Below are 15,301 nucleotides of genomic sequence, written 5' to 3'. Positions count from 1 at the left end.
TAATTTCTTGCTAATTAAAAGTAAGCAAATGCGAATCATGGGAAGTCTCTTTCCTCTCTTCCTCATTACTTATACTGATGCTTAGAATGTTACTGTGATGGCTGGAATTCCAGCAGCCTTTTGCACTATAATAGGGGTCATATCCTAGTAATGACAGAAAGAGTCTCCGGTGACCCTGGAGTTATTATTCCAGCCCAGCCCTGGCCACCTTCATACTTGTTACAAATATGTTTAAGAAATAAACTTTTATGAGCCTTTCCAACTCTAGTTGGAATGTTATTTTTAATAATCTTTTAAATACATTATCAGCATGTGCTAACACAGTGGGCTTGATTTTCTCCTGTTATTCTGTATTATATTTTTATTGTAGATGTTAACATCTTTATATATCTTCCATTTTAACCTTTCCCTTAAACAAACTTCAGTGAAAAACCAATGTTCCAGGAACTATGCCAGGGTATTGGAAAACAAAGATTGGTAAGATAATACTCCACAGTCTTGAAGCACTCATTAGCCCCTCGGTCTACAGAGGTACAGGTGAGGGACATGCGATGAATGACTAGTACTACAGAAATCAGCTTTGTTGTAAGCATTAAGAAAAAAACAGGCCTGGTTTCTGGCCTTGGAAAATTTTTTGCCTAATAGAAAAGGAGAACAGAAGGGCATAAAATAATAAATGTTTACAAGCATTCAGGGAGAGAGCTAGATTAGTGCCTCTTTTGCTTTCAGGCTTATTGTTGAAAAATTACTAATCACCTGGAGGCCAACTATTAAAATGGAGTCAGCAGTGACTTCCCATCAGACCAGGACTTTCAAATTGCATTCCCTCTTCCCTTCACTGATTGGGAGCAATCCAAAAATGGGACGGCTATGAATGGCCAGACATCTGCAAAACAGTTTTTCTTTTCTCTAATTTTTGCAATTATTCTAATTTATATTTGAAACAAATAGTACTTTCTGTCCTTGAGCCCTGTTAGAGCCTTCTGAAAACATGGATGAATTTATACAAGGAGAAAATATCATTTTTTTCTCTTTTTCCCCCAATCTCGGGTTTTTGAGGTTGGCTATAAGGACTAAAATATTCAGTTAAGCCAAGTGTTCTTGAAGCTTGCAGAATGAAAGCTGAGGGTTGAAGTGTGAGTATTATTAGGACGCTGACTGCTCCCCTCCTCCTGTTCGTACTCCAATGACTACCAGCTTTGCTGTGCATACTGTGCACTAGATGCTATGCGTTACGGCTTTACAGAGGTGATCTTTTTAATCCCCATACCCATTCTGTAAAGTAATATAAGCATTGTTTTACAGGTTAGGAAGCTGACACTTGGAGAGATATAACCTGTGCCAAGTCACACAGCCAGGAAGTGCTGTAGCCAGGATGTAGCTGTAGGCAGGTTGACTCCACAGCTCTGTTTTTAACTGTGATGCTAAAGTTTTTCAAATGAGAGGAGCTCACAAGCATAAAAAAAGACCAGAACCTTGTCAGGACAGGGAGCGAAAGCCTCTGGAGCAAGCTGCCGCCCGCCTTCTTTCTGTCAAATGGATATGGGAGGTTATGATCTTGTAAAAGGAGGAATCTGGAAAAGAAGTTAATTTAAACTTGAGCATATAATAACTGCCATGGAAGTCTAACTCTTTGAGTGGGCCATGCTCTAGCCCCTGGTGTGAATCTCGTGATAGGCTGTGCTATCATGAAATAGCACAGACATTTGAAGGTAATTTTCATTACATAAAACAGGGGGTTGGGGTGGGGGGGCTGTTACTTCAGGAGGGGTGGGAGACATGTCATAGTCATCTGTGATTCTTCCTTTTCTGATGTTAATCTCCTTTCCTTTGAAGCTGGGAGACAGTCTACTGGTTCTCTGTCTTCTGGTGCATTTGGACCACCTGAAAGGACAGCCGGTTGGAATGGAGGCCACACTCACACACAGCTCTTATGACGTGGAAGACCGTCTGGGTCAGGGATCAAGTTCGTCATGCTCAAAAGTAAGTTAAGAAAAGTGATGGGCTTTATGTTTGCTCTTCTCTGTGCCAGAAATGCTCTCTCCTTCACGCAATTCACCCATTATGTAAATTTTACCTCCCCATCTAGGCTTTCTCTGGGCAGCCAATCTCTAATATCTCCCTCTAATATCACCCAACCCTGCTTAATTTTCTTCTGAGAAAGGATTTTTTACTCTCTGAAATCCCTAGTTACAATTACTATGTAGCTACAGTTATCACTAGTTTTAATGATATATGTGAGTTATATCACTAATTATATAACTAATATATAACTAGTGATAAATGATAGTTATCACTAGTTATAAGTGCATTGTTATCACTAGTTAAAATTGCATTTAGGACTTTGGTCTTTTCTCGCTTCATATTAAATCCTCAGCTTTAACAATTAGTGCCTGGTATACAGAGGTGGTTATCAAACATTATTGAGATGGATGAATGAGTCCAATTCTATTCTTTTGATAGGACTAGTTAAAACAGCCTGTCAAATATAATTAGAGTTGGCATAGCTTGGACAAAGTTTAGTATGCATTTCACTTTATAATACAGTCCAGAATATGGGAAGATTCTTTTCCCCAACTAACCAATATGTGTGCTATATAGCTTGGCCAATTAACTTTCATAGTTTTCAAAAAGGAACTATGCCCTCTCTCCATTCTTGCCTCCTGAAGAAAAATTACAAATTCTTCCTGAGCTAGTTGTTCTGTTTTCTGCAATTGTCTTGTGCTTTCTTTGTGGGGTGTGTGTGTGTGTGTGTGTGTGTGTGTGTATGAGTGTATGAACGTGTACGTATACGTATGCATGTGTGATGCCATCTAGTATAGTATCATGCTGTAAGGTGCTTTAGTGTCTGTCCTACCTCCAGGTTAACCCAGTAGGAGAATATGTGTGACAGGGACCAGATGCTGGTTGGAGTGGGCCAGGAACCTTGTCAAGCCACTCCCTGCTGGAACTTGAATAGCAGACAACACCTAGAAATGAGGGAAAATCATTCACAGACTTCAAAATAGAAAGGCAAAAATAAGATATACTTTGCTTTGTAACCCAAAATGAAGATTTTGTACAAGCTCGTGGCATTTTCCACCTGTCTCCCTCTCTAGTGCTACCAGGAGGCCTAACCTACTTAAAAAAGCAGGTGTTTCAGGTTCCCAATTGATTAATGCTCTAAACCATCCATTATTCATTGTGTACCCTCTGTGATCAGCATCTTGCTAAGTGCTATAGGGGACACAGAAGACATGGCCTTGCACTCTAGGATCTTATATTCTGGGAGGGGATATGAGACTAATCCTATTGATCACAGAGTATAATTAGACTACGTTGGCTTTCGGGACAATATTGTCTTGTCATAGCATTATTTCAGGTTTGTAAATCTTACATACAAAAAAAGATAGTGAATTACAGTGATTGTGTGATGTACTGCTACATTTTTAGTGGCAGTAACTTATGCAGTCCTAGATACACAAGAAACCCTCATTGAAAAATGATGGCTTCAGTGTTATGGAGCCTTACAGGTTCTAGAGCTATAGAAGTCAGTCTAGGCTGCTGTTTTGCAAACTGAAAGGAATGGGAGGCGGGTAGTGTTCCTGTCCTAATACCAGGGCACCTTCAAAAGGTAGAGTTACATGAGCAGTCTCAAGAAGCACTGCTAGAAGGACATTGAATTCAAGTTGGATCAGAAAGTTTCAAGGTGTCTTTAGAAAAGGTGGCAGCTATAGGCTGGGTGCAGTGGCTCACGACTGTATTCCTAGCACTTTGGAATAATCTGAGGTCAGGAGTTCGAGACTAGCCTGGCCAACATGGGGAAACCCCATCTCAGCACTGTTCATAATAGCAAAGACTTGGAACCGACCCAAATGCTCATCAATGATAGACTGGATAAAGAAGATGTGGCACATACACACCATGGAATACTATGTAGCCATAAAAAAGGATGAGTTCATGTCCTTTGTAGGGACATAATTGAATCTGGAAACCGTCATTCTCAGCAAACTGACACAAGAACAGAAAACCAAACACCACATGTTTTCACTCATAAGTGGGTGTTGAACAATGAGAACACATGGACACAGGGAGGGGAACATCACACACCAGACCCTGTTGGGGGGTGGGTGATAGCAGGAGTTGGGGGCATTGGGAAGGACTAACATTAGGAGAAATACCTAATGTAGATGACAGGGGGATGGGTGCAGCAAACCACCATGGCACATGTATACCTATGTAACAAACCTGCGTGTTCTGCACGTGTACCCCAGAACTTAAGTATAATAATAAAAAGTATAAAAATTTGCCAGGTGGTGGGTGCCTCTAATCCCAGATACTCAGGAGGGTGAGGCAGGAGAATTACTTGAACTTGGGAGGTGGAGATTCTACTGAGCTGAGATCCTACCACTGCACTCCAGCCTGGGCAACAAAGAGCGAGACTCCATCTCAAAAAAATAAAAGAAAAAAGAAAAAGAAAAGGTGGCAGCTATAATATGACATGTCTGGGAGACCAGAATGGTGCTTTAATACTCCCTATTTAATTATACTGTTGCCAGATCCTCAGGAGCCCTGGCTCCCTTAGAGGCCTGGGAAGCTCTGCATGGCTACAGTGCCATTGTCTGCCTGCGTTTTTGTTGGATTCCCTGCTCCTTCACTGAGCTTAAGTTTGCCCTTCTTTTGTTCAATCCCTTTTTTTGAGCAGCTGCCCTGGACCTCATTCAAATGCCATGTGCGTGTTTCTGAAACTTGGCCATTTAATTCACAGAAGAGCCTTGGGAAACTTTTAGGTTTTATGTTATGCAGGGGTCATATTGCTTTGAGTTTTAGCCTCCAATTGATGCTTTAAAAAGATTCAAAGAAAGACTCCAGCTGTACCTTCTGAGTTTCACCAGGTGTATTAGCAGAAGCCAGCAGAAAAGAAGCCAGGCAGGTTGGAACCATGTCGCAGGATTTCCAATGGATTTACTGTACTTGTTATATGATATTTCATAAATAGCCGTGACTGTTCATCACAATAAATGGAAAATACAAGAAGAGAGGAATCAAAAGCCACCAGTAGAAGTAATCAGTCCTGTGTTACGGGGGCCTCAAGCTGAGAAGCATAGTGCTCAGGATTCCATGTGTCCCAGCTCCAGGCTGCCACTGCTGTCTGTTCTTTCAGCTGAAGCCTTTGTCTAAACCCCTGGATTCTGCAGATCCCTACAACCTTATCTGTCAGAATGAGGAAAAGAAACCCTATTTGGCTTCCTGGGACCTCAAGACTAGAAATCGTGTCTCAGTGGAAAGGTATTTTGGAAAGTCAAATGGCTTTGAATCTCAGAAGCAGAAGTGAGGAAAGACCTCGGAAAGTCTCATACCTTTTCTCCAGAGCAGTGTTGCCACCAGCCACCCCAGAGACACTGTTATTTCCTGTTTTATTTTGTAAATGTCCCTTAAAAATCAAATAATTTCGGTCCAGCTGTGTTTTCGACTCCCTCTTTTATGAACTAGAGCTAGAGCATATATAATATGACGTGACTAAGTCCCAACAGACATAGAGTGAGTGGGTCTCTCTGAGTTACTATTCCAATCAGAAGATAACTCTGATTGGGTGTACCCCTGGTGTCTCTCTCCTCTTTCACCGGGTCTTCGAAATCTGCTCCTCCAGTATGCTCACCCATGATTTGATTCTCAAGTACAGATATGCCAGTGAAGAATTATTTAGTTGTTGGAAAGAATGTCAGGCACATGAGGGAGTGTAAAAAGTTTGAAAAAATGGGGGGCACTTTCTCTTTATAGAGGAAGCTAGTGAGCATGTTTGCAACTAAATGTTTTTTCTTAACTTTTAAGTCTGTTGGCTCAAGGTACAATTCATGCTTTTAGTTACATCATTGCTCCTTCATAATGAAACTGCTATTCCTTAAAGTCAAATCATGCCAGGTTGAAAGTATTTAGAACTCTTTACTCATCTACAATCTCATCTCAACAAAGAACTTTCATTTTTCCAGAAGCTTTTCAAATGAACTTCATTCACAGGGAAAAAAAAAATCCTTGCATGCGTTAAGTTCTCTGGACATCTATTTTTATTTCCTAACTGGCACATTGTCATTTCCCCTGTCATACACAATTTGGCCTATTGAATTCTTTGCCATTTGATCTCCTTAAGTGCCCCAGCTTCAGCAGCCTCTTCTCTGACATTGAGAGGTTTTGCTCTGTGCTGAATGCAAATTGCCACTTTCCAGTGCGTGAAAAATGACAGGGTTTCTGATTTTATCTGGTTTGTGCATAGTATTATTAAGTATCAAACATAATAAGTATTCAACTCCAAGAAAATATTTCCAAGAGCTGAAGTCCAAAAAGTGGACAGACCTAAATTTAGGTAAGGACCAAACTTTTTGGCTCTGAAATTCTTCACCTTGCTTTGCACTTTTCAGTTTATGCATCTGACTTCAGTTATCTTTTCTTGAGGCTCTGACATTCCACTAGTCAGAAGAATAAATGTGCTCTCTGCTTAAGTTACTTCATTTATAAAATGGAGAAATTAACAGCAATTGGGTGGTTGATGGATTAAATGAGATACTACATGTTAAATGCCTAGAACAGCACCTGACATTCAGAAACTGCTCCAAAATGTTGAATTGCTATTGTTGTTGTAATAATTACTAAATTGGTTATTGAAATGGGCATGGTTTAAATGACATTTGGTCCCAGATATCAGGTGTTAGAAATTCTGAGATTATTTATGACAGAAAAGGACTCCGAATCTACAGCCACATGACCCTGAGGCCCTCCAGGTACACCCTGTGGCACATTAGACTAGTCACCACCATTCCAAATAAAAAGAATGCTGCTCTCTCAGTTTTTTTTTTTTTTTTTAACTCTCATACTCCAAGTGTGTATTCTTATTTAGTGTGGCATCCCTTGTTACTTCCATCGCATTGATCCCTAAAAATGCCCACTTTTAAATAGACAACTTCAATAGACAACTAGAACAGATGCTTTCCATATTTTGCATGTATCACAGAGATCAATCAGGTGTTCCCCTACCAACAGATTGGATGCCAGCACACTCAGTTCAGACACTGGAAATACTCTTTAAAGTACTTTCAGAGAAGAACACTGCACATTGCCATTCGTAATTTGTGCCAAAATACTGTATAAAAATATTTGTTTGACCTACATATGTATGTCTTATTAGCTTTATCTTCTTTGTGTGGGTATGCTTCCTTTAAGACACTTAAAACAATTTCCCTAAGGAGCATCCTATGCTTTTTATTTTTGTTTCAAATGATGCTACTACTAATTTTTCCTTAGTATTATGGATTCTGTATTATCTGTTAAGTGCAAGGAAGCCCAATTCAAACTGACTTAAGAGAGATTTAATATACCACTTAACTGAGCAGAGCAAGGATGGGGCAGTTTCTACTGCTGTTTATGTCAGGAGCAAAGGGCATCACTTAGACCAGCTTTCTCCCTCTGTATGTCACTCTCTATTCTCTATATTGGCTCTATTCTCCTGAAGGTTCTCACTTCACCTCCATAACATATTCCTATAGCTCTTGATTCATTTTTAGCTTCTAGTCCTGGGGCAAAGAAAGGATCATAGTAAAATAAATAGGTTTTCACAAACATCAGTTACAGAATTATGATTGATAACTGGTGATACGGACAAGTACTCTAGACAGGGTGATGGGATCAGAACTTTTGGGAAGGTGATTTTACATATATTTTTAAATTTTTTGATTATTGTGGGTACACAGTAGGTATATATATTAACAGGGTACATGGGATGTTTTGATACAGGCATGTAATGTATAGTAATCATATTATGGAGAATGTGTCCATTGCCTCAAGCGTTCATCTTTGCATTACAAACAATCCAATTATAGTCTTTTAGTAATTGTAACATGTATAATTAAGTTATTATTAGCTACAGTCACCATATGCTATCAAATACTAGGTCCTTTCCATTCTTCCTAACAGTGGAAGGTAATTTTTTAAGTAAGGACTATGTAAAGCAACAGCCATAAGAATGTTCTAATAAAGATTGATTATCCAAAGCAGAAGAGACAGCAGGTGCACATTTCCTGAGACAAATAAGAGCTTGGCATATTCTAGGTGAAAAAGGGCCATCTATAAAGGACCTCTTTCCTTTATAAATTACTCATTCCTAGGTATTACTTTGTGAATGATAGGATTTGGAGGAAGAGAATCTCAGAGGTTGGCAGGGTTACACTTTATGGACCCCTACAGATCACCACAAAAAGGGGTTTGGGTTTCATTTTTATACTGTAGTAAAATAAAGCCACTAGAATATTTTTACCAGGATTTATTGATTTGAATTAACTTTCAAAAGCTAATTTTGGCTGCTGTCTTAGTCTGTTTTGCACTTCTATAAAATAACACTTGAGACTGGGTAATTTATAAGTAAACAGACATTTATTTCTCAGAATTCTGGAGGCTGAAACATTCATTATCATGGTGTTGATGTCTGGTGAGGGCCTTCTTGCTGCCCTGCCAATAGCATGGTGGAAGGAATCACGTGGTGGAAGACCAAGAGAGGGAATAAAGAGAATGAGAGAGGGAAAACTACTTGTCCTTTTATAAGAAACCAACTGCTGTTATAATGAACATACTCCCATGATAATGGCATAAATTCATTCTTATGGGGAAAGCCCCATGTCCTAATCAACTCTAAACAATAGGACTACAATCCTTATAGTTCTTCCTTTTTAAAATCCACAGAAGATTGGATCTAAAAACAACAGCAGCTGGGTCTTGTTAAAATCTCTATATTTTTCTATAATATTGAATGATGAGCTTTCAAATTTTTGTTGTATTTTAATACAGATAAAAAAGCACAAATGATTTGAGAGTGAAAGATGTTCAAAATAGAAAACAGAGAAGATACCCTGCTGGATTTGACTATGTTGTCTCACTATAACAATTTTTGCTGAGCAATCTGTTATGGGGTCAGGCATTTATTTAGCATTTTGATGTATCTATGAATAGAACTTGATGATTTAAACAAAACACTTGAAATATGTCATATCTCTCAGTTTATTTGGGATCTGAGTATATTATAAAAAATTCTGTGAGCTAATTTCAATTTCTGATCACTTTCAAAGGTCCTTTGTCTTAATAACTAAAAAAAGGAGTACCTTGAAGAAAACAGGAAAAGTGTTGAGAGTAAAGGGCCTGACACCACAATATAGGATAAGATAATGACACATCTGCCTGTTTGTGTTTTGGGATCAATAACAAAGTGAGACTCAGGAGAGACTGTGCCTATCTTTGCACTCAGCAGAGCATCAGCAAATACAGAGAGAGAACTCAAGCCAGGAGGCATTTAAAAACAGCCCACTAAAAAAGAAAAATAAAGAAGAGACCCCAGACTGTGAAACATAATATTGTTAAAGTTTTGTGGAAGAATTCCTGATAAAAATAAACAGGAAATAAGGACACCTCAAGCAGAGAAGAATAATGTTGCACAGATCACTCAAAGATCGGGTGGCTAACCTATACCCATTTGGGGTGAAGAGAGGAGGAAATATCTGAACTTGAACCAAAACACACAAGCTGTGCTGAAGGGCTAGCTGTCTCCTCGGATCCATGTGTTCTTGGGGAGCCCTGATTTTCTAAAAATTAATTTCTTCATCCTGGTCTTATGATATGGTTTGGCTGTGTCCCCACCCAACATCTCATTTTGAATTTGATCCCATAATTCTCACATGACGAGGGTGAGACCAGGTGGAGGTAATTGGATCATGAGATTGGTTTCCTCATGCTGTTATGATAGTGAGTCTCATGAGATATGATGGCTCTGCCTTCTGCCATGATTGAAAGTTTCCTGAGGCCTCCCCAGCAGTGAGGAACTGTGAGTCAATTAAACCTATTTCCTTTATAAATTATCCAGTCCTAAGCATTTCTTCCTTTTTTTTTTTCCAAGATGGAGTCTGGGTCTGTTGCCCAGGCTGGAGTGCAGTGACATGATCTTGGCTCACTGCAACCTCTACCTCCCAAGTAGCTGGGATTACAGGCACTGGCCACCAGGCCCAGCTAATAGCAGTGTGAGAACAGACTAATACATTTTACTTGCCACTTCCTTTAGTATTACTGTTCAGATATACAAATTTGATCTGTTACTGTTGAGGTCATGCTTTCCTTCCTGAGGTATCTATGATAACCCACTTACTTCTCTGATGGCCCTAGAGAATTTTATACTCCCAGGCTTGAAAGCTGTTTGTCATAGAAGGTTATCATACACAGCTAGGTTTTGCTTTCCAATATAATTCTCTCTCTCCGGGGGTCTTTTCAGAAGAATTCAGTTTTCTTGCCCCAGGCCTTGAATCCAGAATCTAAATTGTAGCTTAAGCATGAAGGAAAGATAGAGAAGCAGCGAAGACAGACACAAAACACAGGTAGGAATCCAACTGCACAGCAAAATAAAACCCTGCATTGATTTTGTATTTGTTGAGGTGAAAACACACTCGGTACTATCACAGATAAGCATGGAAATCTCAGTAACTCTATAAAGTAAAATTTTTGTCTTGTTCCTCTTAGACTTGTTCTGGCCAGCATGTAAACCAGCCCATGGGTGGAGGGAGATTCTGTTCTATATAAGTAGGAGGGGATTCTGTTCTACATAACTATTAAGGAGTCAGATTCCTGCTTTTCATGCCTCAGTCTCCTGGGAATGTCTTCTCTGTCTTCTCATTCTGCTGATGGATGGAGAGAGGTCTGATCTCATGTGGGGGAGAGGTGGATGGGGGAGAGATGGGTGTGTGAGGTCCCTGGCCAGGCCTCGAAATGGTATGCATCACTTCTGCTTCTAACCATTTGTCAAAACTTAGTGTAAAAGACCACATCCAAATGCAAGGAAACTGTGGTACATCTGTTTTCCCAGGTGGCACCAGCAAGCCCTGCCACATGTATCCTGTGTCTGCTCCTTTCCAGCCCATTTGCTGTCACTCAGCCCATCCACCAAATGGAGGGCTGGAGGGGACCAGTGCCAGTTCACAAGAGCCAACTGTCAAATTTCCAAGAATTTTGAAAGCCAGTTGTTAAACACAGCCATTATTAAAAATTTATAAATCTACTATTTAAAACTATTTAAAAATCACCTGCTATTTTAAAATTAAAGACAAATATTGAAAATGTATAACTTCTTAATTATTTTACTATACTTTTTCTTAACTATGCTCGTGAAGCTATTTCTGATATGTCTGAGTGAAGGAAATCCTACATAATAGTGTGCTACTCTACTACTTTCCCCAAATCTGCATTCATTGACTTTTCATTGGTAACCCGAAATCAGTCATCGTGGGAATAAGCACACTCTGGCAGTTGGCAAATTGTACAAATCAGGGCTTGATTTATTGTTTTGTTGATTGTCTGAATTTAAGAAAGTGATTGGGAAAGTAATAATAATTCAGAGTAAATTTAAAAGTGTTGTATCTATGGGCATTGCATAGCAGATAGCACTAAATTTAAACATTCTTTCAGTCATTAAAATATTATCCAATTCAGCAGTGTGTTCACGTAATTGAGGAAACAGTGGAGTTCTGAAATGTGGTAGTACAGAAGCTGAAGGAGGTTTTGAATTAATGAACATAATTTGTATTAGGGTGAGAAATAATTTAAAACTAGGTCACACAGATTCTTCAAAACATTTAAAACAGAATGACCAAATGATCCAGCAATCCTACTTTTGGGTATATATCCAAACAATTGAAATCATGTTCTTAACGTGTTACTTGTACTCTCATGTTCATTGAGGTATTTTTCACAATAGCCAAGATATGAAAACAACTTACGTGTCTATTAACAGATAAATGGATTAAGAAAATATGACATATCATACAATGGAATATTATGAAGCTCTAAAGGAGAATAAAATCCTTCCATATATGATAACATGGATGGACCTGAAAGGCATTTTTCTAAGTGAAATAATACAGTTAGAGAAGGACAAATACTGCATGAGTCTACTTACGTCAGGTATCTACAAAACAATCAAACTCACAGAAGTAGAGAATAGAACTGGTTGACAGGGGATTGGGGACATGAGAAATGGGGAATTGTTTGAAGGGTATAAAGTTTTAATTACATGAGATGAGTAATTTCTAGAGATCTGTACAGCATAGTGTTTACTGTTACCAATACGATCATGTACACTTAAGCAGGGCACGTCTCATATTAAGTATTCTTACCACGGAAACTCCCCAAACCCAAACCCAAACCAAAACAAAAACCAAGTACCCAAGGAAACTTTGTGGTGTTGGATATGTCTATTACTTTGATTGTGAAGATGGTGTCACAAGTGTTTGCTTATGGCCAAACTCATCAAATTGTACAATAGAGATATGTTCAGCTATTTGTCTACAAATTTTTTAAACAAAGCTGTTTAAAAGTTAAGTTTTTTATAAGAAACATATGTAATGACAATAAATTATCAGGAAAAGTTAGTGAATTGATATGCAACACTGATTGTCAAATCATAGTTGATTTGAAACTATAGGTTGATCAAAGATAGAAGGCTTTGGTAAAAACCAACAAAAATTTTTTTCTTTTTAGAATTAGTTAACTATATGGGACTTACAATAAAGAGTACTATATATTTCATTAATATTTGTAAATAAAGGGCATATCATTCTGCTGTCACACTGGCATAAAGAAATACCTGAGAATGGGTAATTTATAATGAAAAGAGGTTTAATTGGCTCATGGGTCCGCTGCCAACAAAAAGCATGGCTGGGAAGCCTCAGGAAACTTTCAGTCACGGCAGAAGGCGAAAGGAACGCAGGCACATTTTACATGACTGGAGCAGGAGGAAGAGAGAGAGCAGGGGGGTGCCACACTTTTAAACAACCAGATCTTGTGAGAACTCTGTCACAAGTCAGCACTAAGGGGATGGTGCTAAACCATTAGAAACCACCTCCATAATCCGGTCACCTCCCACCAGGCCCCACCTCTAAAGCTGGGGATTACAATTCTATATGAGATTTGGACAGGGACACAGATCCAAACCATATCAATGGGCTACACATCATTCATGCCAGTAAAATTTACAAGAAAGTTACATTTATATGTTTTTATAGATTACAGGTCTATATATATACATTTATATTGTGTGTAGGTACATTTTCATTCCTGGAGACTCAGTCATTAAACATTTACCAGTAAACTTCTGCAGTTATCTGTCACTACAGCCAGGTGTGTCTCCGAGCACTATTCTGAATGTTCTCTTACATCTCTCTCAGATGTAAGATGCTGTTTCTTCTCCTTCGTCTCCTTCCCTTGCCCCACCCTTTGCTTGCACACACCTTATTTCTTATAAACTCACCTCAGCTGTCATGTTCTTCAGGAATTCTTTCCTGGTCAAGTTTTCACCCTTCAAAAAATATACATATTTTTAAAAAATAAAAAGTAACAATACAACAATAAAAATAGAGTATAACAATTATTTACATAGCATTTGCATTATATTTGAAGTATTATAAATAACATCAAGATAATTTATACAGAACTTCAGTATCTGAGGATTTTGGTATGGGGGGTGCAGTGTCCTGGAATCAATATCCTGGGAATACTGAGGAATGGCTGTAATACATTTAAATATAAAAAAGGGTTTGAAATTTATATAAATTATAAGATATAGATGTATTCTCCTAAAACTTGCTTTCTACTCAACATTTTGTGTCTGAGACACGTCTATATTGAGGCCTATAGCTACAGCACACTTATTTTCACTTCAGACTGGCATACCATTGTATGATTGATCACAATTCATCCATTCTTTGCCTGAAGACACTTAGGGATTTTCACCCAGTTTTTCACTATTGAAAGCACTTAACTGTTAGAAGCATGAACATTATGATGTGTGTTTCCTAGTTTTCATGTGCATGATACTAAAATTTAAATTACCAAGTTTAAATACCAAATTTAAATTTGGTATTAGGTAATACCATATTATATTTTGTTTTGTTTTTATTAAAACTTTCATGAGCAGTATATGTACATTTCTGTTGGCCCAAGTTCACTTATATGTTTTGATCGTTTTTCTTACAGATTGCCTTTTTCTTGTGTTCTTAACAAATTTTGTAGCTTCCATGTTTACTTTGTGGATTTTTTGATAAACACAGTTCATAATTCTAATGTATTCAACCAATCATTTATTTTATGGCTCCTGTGCTTTGGTTAAAAAACCCATTGGCACCCTTCTGTCATATGGCTAATATTTTATATATCTTCTGAAAGTTTTAAAAAGCTTTGCTTTTCCCCTTCAAGTCAAATCTAATTTTGGATGACAAATTCTTTCCACAGTTGCATTTATCAGATTGTCTATCCATTCCACCCTGATTTATAATACATCATGTTTCAATATATGCATGGATTTATTTCAGGACTCTGTATTCTGGTTCACTGGTTTTATCTATCTCTGTGCTTGTATCATATTATCTTAATTCTATTTTTTTTAATTGTACTTTAGCTTCTGGGGTACATGTGCAGATCACACAGGATTGTTGCATAGGTATATACATGGCAATGTGGTTTGTTGCCTCCATCCCCCCATCACCTATATCTGGCATTTCCCCCCATGTTATTCCTCTCCAACCTCCCTAACCCCACCCTGTTCCTCCCCTGGTCCCCCCAACACACCCCAGTGTGTGATGCTCCACTCCCTGTGTCCATGTGTTCTCATTGGTCAACAACACCCTGTGAGTGAGAACATGCAGTGTTTGATTTTCTGTTCTTGTGTCAGTTTGCTGAGAATTAAGGTTTCCAGATTCATCCATGTCCCTACAAAGGACACGAACTCATCATTTTTTATGGCTGCATAGTATTCCATGGTGTATATGTGCCACGTTTTGTTTGTCCAGTCTATCATTAATGGGCATTTGGGTTGGTTCCAGGTCTTTGCTATTGTAAACAGTGCTGCTATAAACATATGTGTGCATGTGTCTTTATAATAGAATGGTTTATAATCCTTTGGATATATACTCAGTAATGGAATTACTGGGTCAAATAGAATTTCCATTTCTAGGTCCTTGAGGAAGTGCCACACTGTCTTCCACAATGATTGAACTAATTTACACTTCCATGAACAGTGTAAAAGTGTTACTGTTTCTCCACATCCTCTCCAGCACCTGTTGTCTCCAGATTTTTTAATGATCACCATTCTAACTGGTGTGAGATGGTTATCTCAATGTGATTTTGATTAGCATTTCGCTAATAACCAGTGATGATGAGCATTTTTTCATATGTTTGTTGGTCTCATATAAAGTGTCTGTTCATATCCTTTGCCCACTTTTGGATGGGTTTGTTTGTTTTTTGCTTG

At 38.4% G+C, this 15,301-nt stretch overlaps 1 long non-coding RNA gene across 1 annotated transcript in view; it reads left to right on the top strand.

The window, feature by feature from the left end:
• Positions 1-15,301, top strand: part of LOC116549302 — a 235,106-nt gene that overhangs the window by 78,086 nt on the left and 141,719 nt on the right. Inside the window, exon 2 of the long non-coding RNA XR_004267798.1 lies at positions 1,837-1,983. This is a non-coding gene — a long non-coding RNA (uncharacterized LOC116549302). The remainder of the gene's footprint in view (positions 1-1,836; positions 1,984-15,301) is intronic.

The sequence above is a fragment of the Sapajus apella genome, unplaced genomic scaffold, assembly GCF_009761245.1.
Source record: "Sapajus apella isolate SASKATOON/1434 unplaced genomic scaffold, GSC_monkey_1.0 scaffold1, whole genome shotgun sequence".
Lineage (NCBI taxonomy): Eukaryota > Metazoa > Chordata > Mammalia > Primates > Cebidae > Sapajus > Sapajus apella.
Note: the sequence above shows the minus strand (reverse complement) of the source record. Positions and strands in the feature narration are given on the sequence as shown.